Consider the following 17,555-nt stretch of genomic DNA (forward strand, 5'->3'; position numbering starts at 1 on the left):
CCCATTTTCCCTATCCCCACCAGAGGCAAACAATATTGTGAATCTGGTGTGTGAAGTTTTAATCCAAGATTGGCTTCCTGAGGACAATGACTCCACTCTTGCATCCTCCAGATCTTCTGCCCCAAGCCCAGGGCTTCATAAGTCAGCCTGTGATGAATGCAGGGAGGAGTGGACTTTCTATTTTGTCTTAAATACTAATCACTGCTTTCCTTCCCCAGGGGATGCTGTCCTGTGGGGGGTACAGGGGCAGTGCCTGTCCTGGAGGTATTTCTGCTATGAAAGAGGAGAGAAAGAAATACATAATATGGTGTGTTCTCTCCGCCATGTGAAGGCACCAGCCGGCACTGTCTGAGTTCAGAGGAAGGACTGCAGCAAGCCCATGAGGCCTCATAGCTGAGGTAGGACTTAACTTGGGTGTTAAAGAAATAAGAGTCTTACTTAATCAGAGATTGACTGGGGAGAGCACTGGAAGAAGAAAGCAACCCAAGTGAATATGAGGAGGAAGGAATACAAAGGCTGCCTAGGGCACACCAGTGTCTAGTATGGTGCTCCCTGACATACCATCATCTGTAACTAGCTGCCAAGCTCCATCCCAGGTCCCTAAGGCAGCCCGGGATACTCAAGTCGCTTCTCTGGTCACCTTTCTGAGGATCGTGAAGGCTACCTCACAGGTTGATAGTTTCACAAATAGCCCTAAATTTTATTCATTTCTGGATAAATTACATGAACCAGATGCAAGTGCATGGAGGTATATGATGGGTAGGTAGGGCCCATAGGTAGGGCCTATCCAGAAGTTTCTGTGGTGGTATTACTTTATATTTTATTTAACAAACATTTAAATAACATTTACTAGTGCTGGGCGTTCTAAGGACTTTGAAATATTAACCCATTAACAAATATCAACCTCACTAACAAGTAACCTATGCGGTAAGTTCTATTATTATCCTCATTTTAGAGTTGAGTAAACTGAGCCATGGAGGCAGTTAAGTCATTCGCTCAGGGTCACCTGGCTAATAAGCGGCAGAACTGGGACTCGGTTAACTTACAGCCATTATGCATTAGTGCCTCTCCCTACAGAAGTCTTGGAGAGATGGTTGAACTAAGATCCTTTAGATCCTGTTAAAGGAATCTTAAGACTATTCCTCTTCTTTTTAAAGTTTTATTTATTTAAGTAATCTCTACATCCCACCTGGGGCTCGAACTCCTGGCCCTGAGATAAAGATTTGCATACTCCTCTGACTGAGCCAGCCAGGCACCCCTCCTCTTTTTATTTTTAATAAACTCTTTATTTTGGAATAATTTTAGATTTACATAGAAGTTGCAAAGGCAGTACCAACAACTCCTGTATACTCTTCACCTAGTTTCCCCTTATTTTTTTAAATCAAATTTATTGTTTAAATAAATTTGTTTTGAGGGACGCCTGGGTGGTGCAGTTGGTTAAACGACTGCCTCCGGCTCAGGGCGTGATCCTGGAGTCCTAGGATCGAGTCCCACATCAGGCTCCCAGCTCCATGGGGAGTCTGCTTCTCCCTCTGACCTTCTCCTCGCTCATGCTCTCTCTCACTGTCTCTCTCTCTCAAATAAATAAAATAAAATCTTAAAAAAAAATTTAAATTTGTTTTGAAAACAAAAACAAAAACAGTTCATTCATTTCTCTCATTCCCCAACCCCCACCTCTGGAAACCATCAATCTGTTCTCTATGAGCTTGGTTTTATATATGTATGTATGTATGTATGCACTTCTTTATTTTATATATTCCACATGTAAAAGTGATCCTATGGTATTTGTCTTTCTCTGTCTGATTTATTTCACTTGGCATAATGCCCCTTCGGGTCCATCCGTGTTGTTGCAAATGGCAAGATTTCACTCTTTTATATAGCTGAGTAATATTCTATTGCATATATATAACACTATGGAAAACAGCATGAAGGTTCCCACCAAAATGAAAATTCAGCCATAAAAAAGAATAAAACCTTGCCATTTGCAATTACATGGATAGATCTAAAGAGTATAATCCTAAATGAAATATATCACTCGGGGAAATACCATATGATTTCCCTCATATATGGAATCTGAGGAACAAAACAAATGAGCAAAGAAAAAAGAGAGAGAGAGAAGCCAAAAAACAGACTCTTTTTTTTTTTTAAGATTCTACTTATTTATTTGACATACAGAGATCATAAGTAGGGGGAGAGGCAGGCAAAAAGAGAGGAGGAAGCAGGGTCCCTGGGGAGCAGAAAGCCCTATGTGGGACTCGATCCCAAGACCCTGGGATCATGACTAGAGCCAAAGGCAGAGGCTTTAACCCACTGAGCCACTCAGACGCCCCACAAAACAAACTCTTAATTAAAGAGAACAAATTGATGGTTTACCAGAGTGGAGGTGGGTTGGAAGATCAGTGAAACAGGTGATGGGGATTAAGGAGAGCACTTACATGATGAGCACCGGGTGATGTGTGGAAGTGTTGGAATCACTATATTGTACACTTGAAACTAATAGAGCACTGCATGTAAACTATATGAGAATCAATTTTTTTGAAGTTTTTAAAAAACTAAAATTAGAACTACCAGGTGATCCCTCAATTCGACTTCTGGGTATTTATCCAAAGAAAATAAAAACACTAAGATATATGCACCTTCATGTTCAATGCAGCATTATTTATAATAGCTGAGATATGGAAGCAACCTACATGTCCATCAATGGCTGAATGGATAAAGAAAAAATTGTGGTAACCATCACAATCAATTTTGGAACATTTTCATCACTCAAGGAGAAACCATTTAACTATCATCCCCATATTCCCTCATCCCCTTATCCAGGCCTAAGCAGACAGTAACCTACTTTCTGTCCCTATGGATTTCCATATTCTGAACTTTCATATGAATGAATTATATAGCATGTGGTCTTCTGTGACTGGCTACCTTCACTTAGCATAATGTTTTCAAGGATCATCCATGTTGTAGTATATATATCAGTACTTTGGGTTTTTTTACAGCTGAATAATATTCCATTGTATGACTATACCCCCCCCCTTGTTTATCCATTTGTCTGTTGATGGATGTTTGGGCTGTTTCCATGTTATGCTATTGTGAATAATGTTGTGATAAATATTTCTGTACACATTTCTGTATGGACACATGCTTTCATTTATTTGGGTATATACCTAGGAGTGGAATTGCCAGATCTCAGAATAATTCTATGTCTAACCATCTGAGGAAACATCAGACCATTTTGCAAAGTGCCTGCACCATTTTATGTTCCCACCAACAGTGAATGAGGGTTCCTGTTTCTCCACATCTTCTATTTCAACACTTGTTATCTGATTTTTTGGTTTTCGCCATCCTAGTAGATGTTAAGTAGTATCTCATTGTGAGTTTAATTGGTAGCATTTCCTTGATAACTAACAATGTTTGAGTATCTTTTCATTTGCTTTTTGGCCATTTGTACATCTCATTTAGAGAATTATATATTCAACTTCTTTGCCCATGTTTTGATTGGATTATTAATTTTTTTATTATTGAGCTGTAAAAGTTATTTATATATTCTAGACACAAGTTTCTTATTCTTGTTCTTCTCATCCCTTGACTGAGATCCATATCTGGTAGGAAAGTGCACAAGGTGAATGTTGCAGTCAAGACGATGGTTTAATAAGGCCAGCAAGAGCTTTAGACAGAAAAAGCTGGACATATGTAGAAAAGACCCAGCCTGGCTTCTGGATTTTCAAGAAGCCTGGAAGCCCACAGAAGGGCTCCAAGGGGAGCCAGCTATATGTAGCTAGCTGGCTAGCAAAGCTTCTCCTGGTAGTTGTTAAAAATAATTTTACCATATACAAACTTTAATTAAATGGTGCTCTTTGTAAGGAAAGTTTCACTGGGCACCTGGTAATTTCAGTTCCTCGTCTTAGAACAATCATGCCACTGTTGAAGAAAAAATTATCATGACAATTATTAAAGACAGTAAGGCAGACTTTATTCCGGGGGATGACTACAATGGGGTTTTACAGGAGAGGAGACAGACTGAGCTCAACTTAGAATACAGCAAGGAAAAGTGGGAATTTGTAGCCCAAAGGCAGTGTTGGTAGGGTGGTGGTAGTGATGGAAACATCAGGGATAAAGAAGGAATTCTAGCTAAACTGACCTAACAGGATTCTTTTTAAAAACACTTAACTGGGGGCCTCTGAGTGGCTCAGTGGGTTAAAGCTCTGCCTTTGGCTCAGGTCATGATCCCAGGGCCCTGGGATCAAGTCCCGCATTGGGCTCCTTGCTCAGTGGGGAGCCTGCTTCTCCCTCTGTCTGCTGCTCCACCTGCTTGTGCTCTCTCTTTCTCTCTCTCTCTCTCTCTCTGACAAATAAATAAATAAAATCTTTTTAAAAAAGAATGGGGGATTCTGGCTAAATGGACTTAGCAAAGTTTTGCTAAAATTGGACAATGCAGAGACAAACACAGAAGCTCAAAAGCCAGAGCCTAGTTGAGAAAGTAGTTGAGAGGAGCCTGACTAAAGTTTGGTCAAGAAGAGACCCTGTCACTAGTCCCCCTCCCCCACATCCTACATTTTCCCTTTCTATCTTTGTATGTGGAGTAGACCAAAAGAAGGGACAAATACTCCTTGGGGCCACTGTGCTGTAGGAGGGTTGCTAGGCAACACATCCCTCCTGGCCAGGGTGCTTCTGCTTCCCACTACAGTGGCTGGCTGTCAAAAGTATTATGGGGGAGGAGCACCTGGGTGGCTCAGTCAGTTAAGAGTCCAACTCTTGATTTCGGCTCAGGTCATGATCTCATGGTCTTGGGACTGAGCCCCACTCGGGCTACGTGCTGGGCATGGAACCTACTTAAGGATTCTCTCTCTCTCCCTTCCCCCTTCTCCCTCTCTCTCTCTCAAAGAAAAAGGTTTTTTGAGTCCCACATCTGCCTGCAGGCTGGACAATGCCAAGGGGCAGGAGGAGGCAGCTTTGAGGCTTGGTGGAGGAGGGAAGGCAGAATTGTGCCATTCCATGGGGGTCACCACAGTGACCAAAGTCATTTGGGTGCTGCAGGTTGCCTTTGCTACCTGCTTGTCTATTTTGCAATGTCCATTTTCTCGGTGAAGGGAGCTGGGAGCCCTAGAGTGTGGATGGCTTGTGCCCCTGGGGACGGTCTAGCACAGGTGGAGGTCAATTATTGCCTTCTTGGGGCTCATTTGTCCCACCTGACTCCCTCTGTGCATTCCTCCCAAAGAACCTGGATTTCAGAGGTTCCCTCCCTATGACCTTAATGTGAACTTGGGCTGGGGCAGGACCCAGAACTTGGTTTAGCTGTGGCCTAATGAGTGGGAAGCAGTAGGAATGAGGCTAAGCTTGTTTGTCTTGCCCAGAAAGGACCAGTGGGCAAAGTAGGGCCCCTGGGCAGCCTGCAGGCTCCTACTCCCGAGGCGGGAACATTATGTGCTACCACATCCTGGGGGTGAACTCTGCAGACACGGGTGAAAGCAGAAGGTACATTCAGCCCAGGATCCCCCCAGAGAACAGACAGTGCAGCCAGACTGCCTGTGTTCAAACAGTGACTCCGTCACTTACTGGTTGTGTGACTCTAGGAAAATTAGTTTAACTCTCTGCCTCAAGTTCCATGTCACAGATTCCTTGTAAATGGGAGATAATAGTTCCTAATTAAGGTTGTTGTAAGGGTTAAAACGTGTTGCTATAAATAAAGCGATGTTTACTTTTGTTTTCATTGTGAATGAAAATAAGGGAAAACATCCTAGTTTTCTAGAACCTGGCCCTGGCTACTGTTGATTCCCATAGAGCCAACAGACATTGAGCGTCTGGTGTGCAGGGGGCTTCACTCATGCCTGCGGTCAATCTTCTGGACAACCCAGGAAAGTGTGTATTATCAGCCCCATTTGCAGCTATATCTCTTAGCAAAGCAGGGGAAAGGGATGAGGTTAGGTGGGGAGGGGGGGGGGAGAAAGGAGGGAAGGAGGGAGTGAAAAGCTCAGTCTCCTGATTTCCCAGCCAGTGCCCCTCTCCTCCTCATAGTCTGCAACACAGTGAGGAAAGAACAACTCCTGAGCAGCAAAATATCAAAAGTGTTCTATCTGCCCTTGCTGCGGAGTCAAAGTACAACAGCTTGGAGCAGAGAACTGTAGACAAGGAAGGGCTTTCTACTTAGGCCCAGAGCTATGTTTTGACTCTTGGTTCCAAGGAGTTGTGGGTTTCCTCTGAAGTTGGAATTTATTTCCCTCCTGTAGAAAAAAACCCAAGAAACTAACCTACTCTCCTATTAGCTAACCTGGGTACCCTCCGAAGAAAACCAAGTCCTCATTAATGACCAACTCCAACCACCTCATTCTTCCCACTCCTCACAGGCAAACACACACAAACACTTGTCCCCTTCCCCAATGAGAACTTTGATTTCTAAGGAGTAAAAAAGAAATCTCTCACCCCGCTTCAGACTTGTTGAATAAATGTCTAGTGATTCTCAAAACAGGAAAAATATTATTCCAGGAGGAAGAGGCCAAGAGCAAGGGAGAGTAGTGACTTTGTTACTCCCTCCCTATGTTTTTCTACATTTCTGAGCCCCCGTTGCTACTCTCAGAGGGAAGTATGGATCTGACTTTGAATAACATATAAGAATGGAATCCACAGAAGTTCAGAGGTTAGCTCAGACGAAGAGTAGCAGAACCCAAGGCTATGAGGATTGATTCCCAGCTCCTGGTTTCCCCCCTTGTAACTAGGACTCTTCCTAGAGAGGGGTATAAAATTGCCTCCTGAGATTACCAGCCAGACAAATTTGAACACAAACTTCACCTTCCACTTGTCACACACTAGGTCAAAACCAAATTAAGACTTCTAAAGGGGTGTCTGGGTGGCTTGGTCCTTAAGCATCTGCCTTTGTCTCAGGTCATGATACCACGCTCCCATGATCGAGTTCCATGTGGGGCTCCCTGCTAAGCAGGGAGCCTGTTTCTCAGTCTCCCTTTCCCTGCTGCTCCCCCTACCTGTACTCTCCCTCTCTCTCTCTCTCTCTGTCAAATAAATGAACAAAATCTAAAAATAAATAAATAAATAAATAACTTCTGAGGGGCACCTGGATGGCTCAGTCAGTTAAGTGTTTGCCTTTGGCTCAGGTCATGATCTAAGGGTCCTGGGGAACAAGCCCCATGTCTTGTCAGGCTTCTTGTCCAGTGAGGACTCTGCTTCTCTCCGTCCCTCTGGCCCCCACCCCACAACTCATGTGCATGTGCTCTCTCTCTCTCAAATGAATACATAAACTCTTAAAAAAATACAAAGACTATATAGAGTGTAAGGACTGAAAAATTTGTTTTGGTAAACCAAAACAAAAAAATTTGTTTTGTCAACCTGGTCTTTGCCATCTTTAAATTCATATGTAAGCTCTCCACATTTTAACATGCCAATCATTTTTAAATACTCTGAAGCAAAGTAGATGTCATAAGCTAAACCTCTCTTTCTTGGGAAAAATAGTTCTAAAACACAAGGTAATATTAACTTGTGAAATTGAATTTGGACTTCAAATAAGTTACAGTTTTATTTAAAAAATAGAGAAGGTCGGGTGCCTGGGTGGCTCAGTGGGTTAAGCCTCTGCCTTCGGCACAGCTCATGGTCTCACGGTCCTGGGATCGAGTTCCGCATTGGGCTCTCTGCTCAGCGGAGAGCCTGCTTCCCCCTCTCTCTCTGCCGGCCTCTCTGCCTATGCGTGCTCTCTCCCTGTCAAATAAATAAATAAAATCTTTTAAAAAAAAAGAAATAGAGAAGGTGAAGGGGATTAAGAGGTACAAACTTCAAGTTATAAAATAAATAAGTCATGGAGATGAAAAGTACAGCATAGGGAATATAGCTAATAACATCATAATAATGTTGTACGATGACAGATGGTGACTACACTTACCTTAGTGAGCACTGAATAATGTATAGAATTGTCAAATCACTATGTTGTACACCTGAAACTAATATAACATTTTACATTAATTACACTTCAATTTAAAAAAAGAAATTGAGAAAGTCCTGTTTAATGTGGCCATGGTTTCCTGGGGACATGTTTTTTAAGTTCTGAAGTAGTCTTCTTTCAAAAACTGAGGCATTTTTTGCCATATGAATTTTTGTTGCAATGTATACATAACATCCAACAGCCCAGGTACAGTAAGTTCATTCTTTTCTAGGCTTCACGTGACCTCTTCAAAGATCTTCAAACAGTTTCAGAGAAACAGCAGATAAATTTCTGTTTCCCTGTACTTGTTTTCTCCATTCATATTCTCAATGTATTTCCAAGTTACGAAAGGATATTCTTCTTGTCCTGCATTTTGAAATTATGATTTTATAACAGGGTGACTTTTCAACATGTTTTCCACGGCCAGCAACAATGATAGGCATCATGTAAGCACATATCTAAGGAGGTGCTCTACCTCCATTTCTATAAAGTAAAAATCTCCTTACGTACTACTACAAGCTTTGAAGAAATTGAAAATGACCCAAAACGTTCATTATGAAAGCTTTAATTTTACAGACAAGCAAAACACACTGCTCTTTTATTAATTTTCAGCATAACAGTATTATTTTTGCACCACACCCAGTGCTCCATGCAATCCATGCCCTCTATAATACCCATCACCTGGTACCGCAACCTCCCACCCCCCCACCACTTCAAACCCCTCAGATTATTTTTCAGAGTTCATAGTCTCTCATGATTCACCTCCCCTTCCAATTTACCCCAACTCCCTTCTCCTCTCTAACTCCCCATGTCCTCCATGCTATTTGTTATGCTCCACAAATAAGTGAAACCATATGATAATTGACTCTCTCTGCTTGACGTATTTCACTCAGCATAATCTCTTCCAGTCCCGTCCATGTTGACACAAAAGTTGGGTATTCATCCTTTCTGATGGAGGCATAATACTCCGTAGTGTATATGGACCACATCTTCCTTATCCATTCATCCGTTGAAGGGCATCTTGGTTCTTTCCACAGTTTGGCGACCATGGCCATTGCTGCTATAAACATTGGGGTACAGATGGCCCTTCTTTTCACTACATCTGTATCTTTGGGGTAAATACCCAGGAGTGCAATTGCAGGGTCATAGGGAAGTTCTATTTTTAATTTCTTGAGGAATCTCCACACTGTTCTCCAAAGAGGCTGCACCAACTTGCATTCCCACCAACAGTGTAAGAGGGTTCCCCTTTCTCCACATCCCCTCCAACACATGTTGTTTCCTGTCTTGCTAATTTTGGCCATTCTAACTGGTATAAGGTGATATCTCAATGTGGTTTTAATTTGAATCTCCCTGAGGGCTAGTGATGATGAACATTTTTTCATGTGTCTGATAGCCATTTGTATGTCTTCATTGGAGAAGTGTCTGTTCGTATCTTCTGCCCATTTTTTGATATGATTGTTTTGCGTGTGTTGAGTTTGAGGAGTTCACTATAGATCCTGGATATCAACCTTTTGTCTATACTGTCATTTGCAAATATCTTCCCCCATTCCGTGGGTTGCCTCTTTGTTTTCTTGACTGTTTCCTTTGCTGTGCAGAAGCTTTTGATTTTGATGAAGTCCCAAAAGTTTATTTTCGCTTTTGTTTCCTTTGCCTTTGGAGACATATCTTAAAAGAAGTTGCTGTGGCTGATATCGAAGAGATTACTGACTATATTCTCCTCTAGGATTCTGATGGATTCCTGTCTCACGTGGAGGTCTTTTATCCATTTTGAGTTTATCTTTGTATACAGTGTAAGAGAATAGTCGAGTTTCTTTCTTCTACATATAGCTGTCCAGTTTTCCCAGCACCATTTATTGAAGAGACTGTCTTTTTTCCACTGGATATTTCTTCCTGTTTTATCGAAGATTAATTGACCATAGAGTTGAGGGTCCATATCTGGGCTCTCTACTCTGTTCCACTGGTCTATGTGTTTGTTTTGATGCCAGTACCATGCTGTCTTGGTGATCACAGCTTTGTAATAAAGCTTGAAATCAGGTAACGTGACGCCCCCAGCTTTATTTTTGTTTTTCAACATTTCCCTAGCGATTCGGGGTCTCTTCTGATTCCATACAAATTTTTGGATTTTTTGTTCCAGCTCTTTGAGGAATACCAGTGGAATTTTGATTGGAATGGCATTAAAAGTATAGATTGCTCTAGGCAGTATAGACATTTTAACAATGTTTATTCTTCTGATCCAAGAGCGTGGAATGGTCTCCCATCTTTTTGTGTCTTCTTCAATTTCTTTCATGAGTGTTCTGTAGTTCCTCAAGTACAGATCCTTTACCTCTTTGGTTAGGTTCATTCCCAGGTATCTTATGGTTCTTGGTGCTATAGTAAATGGAATCGATTCTCTAATTTCCCTTTCTGTATTTTTATTGTTAGTGTATAAGAAAGCCACTGATTTCTGCACATTGACTTTGTATCCTGCCACGTTGCTGAATTGCTGTATGAGTTCTAGTAGTTTGGGGGTGGAGTCTTTTGGGTTTTCCATATAAAGAATCATGTCATCTGCGAAGAGAGAGGGTTTGACTTCTTCATTGCCAATTTGGATACCTTTTATTTCTCTTTGTTCTTTGATTGCTGTTGCTAGGACTTCTAATACTATGTTGAACAAGAGTGGGGAAAGTGGGCATCCTTGTCTTGTTCCTGATCTCAATGGGAAGGCTGTGAGCTTTTTCCCATTGAGGATGATATTTGCTGTGGGTCTTTCATACATAGATTTTATGAAGTTCAGGAATGTTCCCTCTATCCCTATACTTTGAAGCGTTTTAATCAGGAACGGATGCTGGGTTTTGTCAAATGCTTTCTCTGCATCAATTGAGAGGACCATGTGGTTTTTCTCTCTTCTCTTATTAATTTGTTCTATCACATTGATTGATTTGCGAATGTTGAACCATCCTTGTAGCCCAGGGATGAATCCCACCTGGTCATGTTGGATAATCTTTTTAATGTGCTGTTGGATCCTGTTTGCTAGGATCTTGTTGAGAATCTTAGCATCCATATTCATCAGTGATCTTGGTCTGAAATTCTCCTTTTTGGTAGGGTCTTTGCCTGGTTTGGGGATCAGGGTAATGCTGGCTTCATAGAAAGAGTCTGGAAGTTTTCCTTCTGCTTCAATTTTTTGAAACAGCTTCAGGAAAATAGGTGTTATTTCTTCTTTGAAAGTTTGGTAGAATTCCCCAAGGAATCCAGCAGGTCCTGGGCTCTTGTTTTTTGGGAGGTTTTTGATCACTGCTTCAATCTCGTTACTAGATATCAGTCTATTCGGGTTGTCGATTTCTTCCTGGTTCAATTTTGGGAGTTTATAGTTTTCCAGGAATGCATCCATTTCATCTAGGTTGCTAAGTTTATTGGCATATAACTGTTGATAATAACTTCTGATGATTGTTTCTGCTTCCTTGGAAAACACACTGCTCTTAATCAGTGTTGTGTATAAGGTGTGTGGGACGTTTAAGAGCTTTCCACTTTCTTTAGTACGAAGTTTAGAGACTGAATGGAATTTCAAAATTTACATTTGTACTGTTTGCTAAATACGCATGTAGATGACCAATGTCTGGGTTGCATTGTTTCATGTTTTCTGTAATTTCATTAACATCTTCATAGAAATCAAGAAGACAATATGAGACTCCACTTTGTAAAAATCAAAGTACCTAATAGGTGGGGGGAACGATTTTTTTCTTGCTGCAATCAGACATGTTCAGACACGTTAGCATGATCTTTGCTAACATCCAACAGAATCAGCTCTCTGCTCTAAGGACCAACATCTGTTATCAAAATTCCCACCTTTCATTCATCTACAGGACATTGTTTTTAAAGATTTTATTTATTTATTTGACAGAGAGAGATCACAAGTAGGTAGAGAAGCAGGCAGAGAGAGAGAAAGGGAAGCAGGCCCCCTGCTGAGCAGAGAGCCCGACAGGGGACTCGATCCCAGGACCCTGAGATCATGACCCAAGCTGAAGGCAGCGGCTTAACCCACTGAGCCACCCAGGCGCCCCAAATTGCAACCACTGAATCAGGAAATGTAACTTTTGTCAGTTTCGTGAAGCAATCAAGGGAATAACACAATAATGCATGTTCACTTGGGTGGTATGCCCAAGCTAATTCAGCAACCGCTATTGACAACTGAGCATCAACACCATTGTGGGAAGACTTTTATTGATTTAGAAGTACTTGCCAGTCTCATCCTGGGCTTATGAGATTCGGTCTCCATATGTGCCTTCACATATCCTTTTCTACCATGCCTGATCACAAATTATTTTCTCTATGTTGTTCAGGAGGTTCCGTTTGGGTTATTTACCTCCCTAGTCTAGTAGTATGAGGTCTTCACCTGTCATTAAAATAACCCAGTAGTTTAACCTTCTTCTTCAATGACTCTGGCATTGTATTGTAATGGTTCTCATTTTCCTTATCTGCATTCTTACAAAGTATGGTGTTATGGGCTGAGTTGTGTCCCTCCAAAGCTCATTTGTTGAAGCCTTAACCCCCAGGATCTCAGAATGTGGCTATATTTGGAGGTAGGGCCTTTAAAGAGGTGATTAAGTTAAAATGAGGCTGTTAGGATGGGTTCTAATCTGATATAACTGTGTCCTTATAACAAGAGGAAATTTGGACACACAGAGAGGTACCATGAGTGTGTGCCCACAAAGAAAAGGCCATGTGAGGACACAGCAAGAAGGCTGCCATTTACAAGCCAAGGAGAAAGGCCTCAGAAGAAAACAAACCTGTTTATAGCTTCTAGTCTCCAGGAATGTGAGAAAACAAATTTCTGTTGTTTAAGACATTCAGTCTGTATGTACCATTTTTGTCACGGGATCCCAAGCAGATTGAGACGCATCATGACAATATTCATGACATTAAAGATAAAACCAACACCATTTTGATACAAATCACAACAGGTGATACACAGGGAAAGTCAAAGACTGTTAGCATTCACAATTACAACACACTGAAGTTACATACTCAAGTGGCATCATTCAGAGTGATACAGCAATGAATGACCCATTACTGTGAACCAAAAATCACATTTGTCCATATTAGCAGTCCTGGGAAAAAACTAGCCACAAAAACTACAGAAGAAGACAGATAATCTGTACCATATCATTTGACACTAAAAACTGTGTTGCTTTCATCTCCTGTTTTGGGGGTCACCATATGGGGCTCATATTCTCTCTCTCCAATCTTCTGTACCATTCACTAAAAACTGAGACTTTTCCCACCCAAAGGAGGGGTTTCCTGGGATTCAGGACTTTCAGTGCTAAAACTGGAACAGTCCAAGGTAAACCAAGCAGTTGGCCATCCTAAGTGGTGTTCCAGGAACGCTGCTGGCAATGTTCTATTCCCTGCCTGAGTGGTGAACCCATGATGTTTACTTTATAATAAGTTTTACTTATACACGTGTGTTTTATACATTTTTTATTTATCTATTAATTTTTACAAAACATATACTTTAGGGAAAATGTCCCTCACTTCCCACCCTATATACAATTCAAAGTAAAATGTTACTAAGCCATTAAGAAAATGGAATAAAATAGAACCAATTTCTGATTTTTCTACATTTTATATATAATGTAAAATTGATTTCAGTTTTTGTGATGCCTCTGCTTTGCTGATGCCCTAGGCACCTGTTTATGCAGATAACCCATTATTGCCCTAGGTGAATGACATCATATCACTGGATACAATACTGACAGGCCTTCTGGCTCAGACTCCTGTCTTTTGACTTTCAGTCCTCTTTCAGGTAGAGTTAATGGTTCCTTTCCCTGCACTCTGCAAATCTCAGTGCTGACCACAATCAATTGGAATTAGGTGGTTTTTTTGTGTCTCCCAATATTGGACTGAACCCTTGTGAGAAGAATGGTGTGTTTTTCATTTCAGCATCATCAATATTTTGTGGTTGACATTTGGTAAATGTTTGTTGAATGAATGATGGGCTTTTATTGGGGCTATCAAAGTCATCCTTCCCTCATGGCCTTGTTCTTACAACTACCTTCTGAGACTAGCTCTATTGGCTAAACCAGAGTTTGGCTCTGTCCCAGACCCATCAGCCTAGAACTTTTAGCTGGTATAAAATTCAGTTATCTAAGATACATGCATTTACTTCTCACTGTGCATCCTACCCTGGAGTACAAAGAAGCAAAATCTAAATTGAAAGCATAATCCAATGCTGAGTTTCTGGCAGGGAAGATTCATCTGTGTGAGTCATTTACTAATCCTTCTACATTCATGTTCCTGTAAATAACTGCTTAGCATCATCTTTTCTAGCCAAGCAGAGCTGACATTTCTTGAGTCTCATCAATGCTTGAGAACATTCAGATTCCACAGACATCCTCCTGGGTCCCCCATCCTCTATAATTCTTTTCACTGGTAACTGTGATGGATGCTCCTCAACCAAGGAGTCCGTTATACCATTGAGGGTGGAGGTTGAAAGGAAAGTACAAGCAAAGGGAAGGGATATTGGAACTATACAGAAGTTATTCCTAAAATACCAGACTGGTTAGGACCTCCCCATACAGGATATAAAAAATCTTAGTTTCAGGTTGTGGGGGTAGAGACAACTGCAAATGTCTAGAAACCAGCACAATATTTTTAAAAAAGATTTTTGGTTTATTTCTGCTACACAGTCTGGCTCTCACAATCCTGGGTCCTATATAATTAGAGTTTCTTTTCAAATATCAGAATCTTCTCCAGCTAATTTCAGCAGAAAGAGATTTATTTATAAGTGATGGCTTATAGAATCATCGGTGGTATGAAGAAAAAAGATCTAGGTGGAGCTTCCAGGAATGTTCCCAAATTCACACCACAGCACTGGGCCATATATATGGCTGCTACTCCCACTCTAATCAAGAAGCTGCCTGTCAAACTGGGGAGCTACTACCATAGCAAACTGGCTCCCAGACTGCACCACGTTTGCTATGATCTGCACCAGTAAATGTTTGATTCTGAGTCTTGCCTCTCTCCCCACTAAGCGTACATCCAAATTCAAGTCTTGAGCTAGTTCTTTTTTTTCCAATTTATTTATTTTCAGAAAAACAGTATTCATTATTTTTTCACCACACCCAGTGCTCCATGCAAGCCATGCCCTCTATAATACCCACCACCTGGTACCCCAACCTCCCACCCCCTGCCACTTCAAACCCCTCAGATTGTTTTTCAGAGTCCATAATCTCTCATGGTTCACCTCCCCTTCCAATTTACCCAAATTCCCTTCTCCTCTCTAATGCCCCTTGTCCTCCATGCTATTTGTTATGCTCCACAAATAAGTGAAACCATATGATAATTGACTCTCTCTGCTTGACGTATTTCACTCAGCATAATCTCTTCCAGTCCCGTCCATGTTGCTACAAAAGTTGGGTATTCGTCCTTTCTGATGGAGGCATAATACTCCATAGTGTATATGGGCCACATCTTCTTTATCCATTCATCCATTGAAGGGCATCTTGGTTCTTTCTGATTAGCAGATCTTATATCATATCAAGAACCCAACTGCTAGTAAGTGTGGGAAATAAAGGTTTGCACTTTCAAACCTCCAAAATATGGGAAAGGACAAAATGATGGGCTTGGAATGGATGCTGAGTGAGTCAATCAACAAGATCTGTCACAGACCCTAATAACTGAAATTTGTCAAGGATTACTGTATCAGTCAAGATCCCTCCAATTGCAAGTAACAGAAAAATTGAAACTGGTTTAAACAAAATAGGAAAATGTATGGCTCATAGAAACAGAGGTAGAGCTGGCTTAAGATAAATCTAAGTAAGTCAATGCTTCCTAACATTGACTCCATTTCTGGAAGGTTGTTCCCTAACAGTCCTAAGAAAGTTACTAGCAGCTCCCAAAGCTATGTTTCCTTCTTCATGGCTAGAAGAGAGTGTTAATGTCCCACCCACATCCCCAGCAGAAGTTCAGTTTTGGACTAGTTTATGTCCTAACCCTACATCTGAATCAGTCACTATGGCCAAGTGACTGTTAGGTGTTAATTGACTTAAGCCAGGGCTAAGATCATATTTGTGAACCTACCACTGTGGCCAAAGGGAATGTTTGAAGAAACAGAGAAGAATCAGCTCTTTATTTTAAAAGTTTTTTTTCCACAAGTAATGCATAAATACATTCTCATAAAATTTAGTAGTTTCTGCCAAGTTGCCCTTCAGGATGGCTCCAATTTACATACCCAGCAGCGATATGATATCCACTTCTCTTTACCACCAGTACTTGATATAAGCAATCTTTTGAAAACCTAATGGGGAATCTCATTATTTATGTTTTGACTTTCATTAATCACTATTAAAATTAAACATGTTTTCATATTCCTTTGGTCATTTTTATTTCCTACTTGGTGAGTTTCTAATTCATATTCTTTGTTCATTTTTTCATTAGGATATTGGTATTCTTGTATTGATTTGTAGAAGTAATTTTAGCACAATAAAACATTAAATAGAGGGTATAGCTCAGTGGTAGAGCATTTGACTGCACAATAAAACATTAAATATAAATGGTAAAACATTTTCAAACTTTTATAAATCCTAAAACTCAAAACAGTTTCTTAAAACCAACTACATATATGGAATTCCATTCTAAGCTAGTATGGATATGTGTATACACATACAAATATTTCATATCACTCACATGTTTTTTTCCCAAAAGACTTGCTTACAACTAGGTCCAAAGATCATGTGTTAAACTTCATGTGGGTCATTTGCATTAACTTTTAATAGAAATCTAAACAAAGCAAATATAAAATCACGAGTTACCACAATTGGTATGATGTATGCCATCATCCAAAATGTGCTTTAGACTTTGTGTTAATTTACAACATTCTCAAAAACTTAAACATTCATTCCCTGTACATTACTATCTCAATGGAGCCTGACTTTCTAACTGCTGGCCCTCAAGCTTTTTGTCCCCCTACAGCCCACAGTAGAAAAGAAAAACAAAACAAAACATACTGCTGGTTTTACCTTATATTCCAAAAGAATGTATTTTTTTTAATTTTATTTATTTGTTCATGAGACACAGAAAGAGAGGCAGGGGCAGAGGGAGAAGCAGGCTCCCTGCTGAGCAGGGATCTTGATGCGGAACTCGATTCCAGGACCCTAGGATCATGACCTGAGCCAAAGGCAGACACTTAACCATCTGAACCATGCAAGTGCCCAAGAATTTATTTTATTTTTTTAATTGAAATCTTACACTAGCAAGTTTGACGAAAAGATGAGTTTCTCAGTCTCTACTAAATTTAATCCATAAAAAATGCATAATTCTGATCTGGGCATTCATTCCTAAAGGATTCATAAACCAATCTCTTGTAGCACTGTTTGAGATAGAGATCTAATGGAAAAAGTGACTGCACTGGAAGAAAAACTGAGGTGATCAGTTATTAGCTTTGAAGTTGTATATTGGGGCTTCCACACTCAAATACCTAACTGGGGCCTCACACTCTACCTAACCTAAGTGAATGATGCCAATTGGGTAGAGCTAGCTTGCACTGAACTACACAGCTCAGACCCTGTCTAAACAAGGCAAGAACTCTTCATCTCCAAGGTAGTTCTTGCTAGGTGGCAATATGAGCCCAATGATGTCATGTCTTTCAACTTTTCAAGAG

The sequence above is a fragment of the Neovison vison genome, chromosome X, assembly GCF_020171115.1.
Source record: "Neovison vison isolate M4711 chromosome X, ASM_NN_V1, whole genome shotgun sequence".
NCBI lineage: Eukaryota > Metazoa > Chordata > Mammalia > Carnivora > Mustelidae > Neogale > Neogale vison.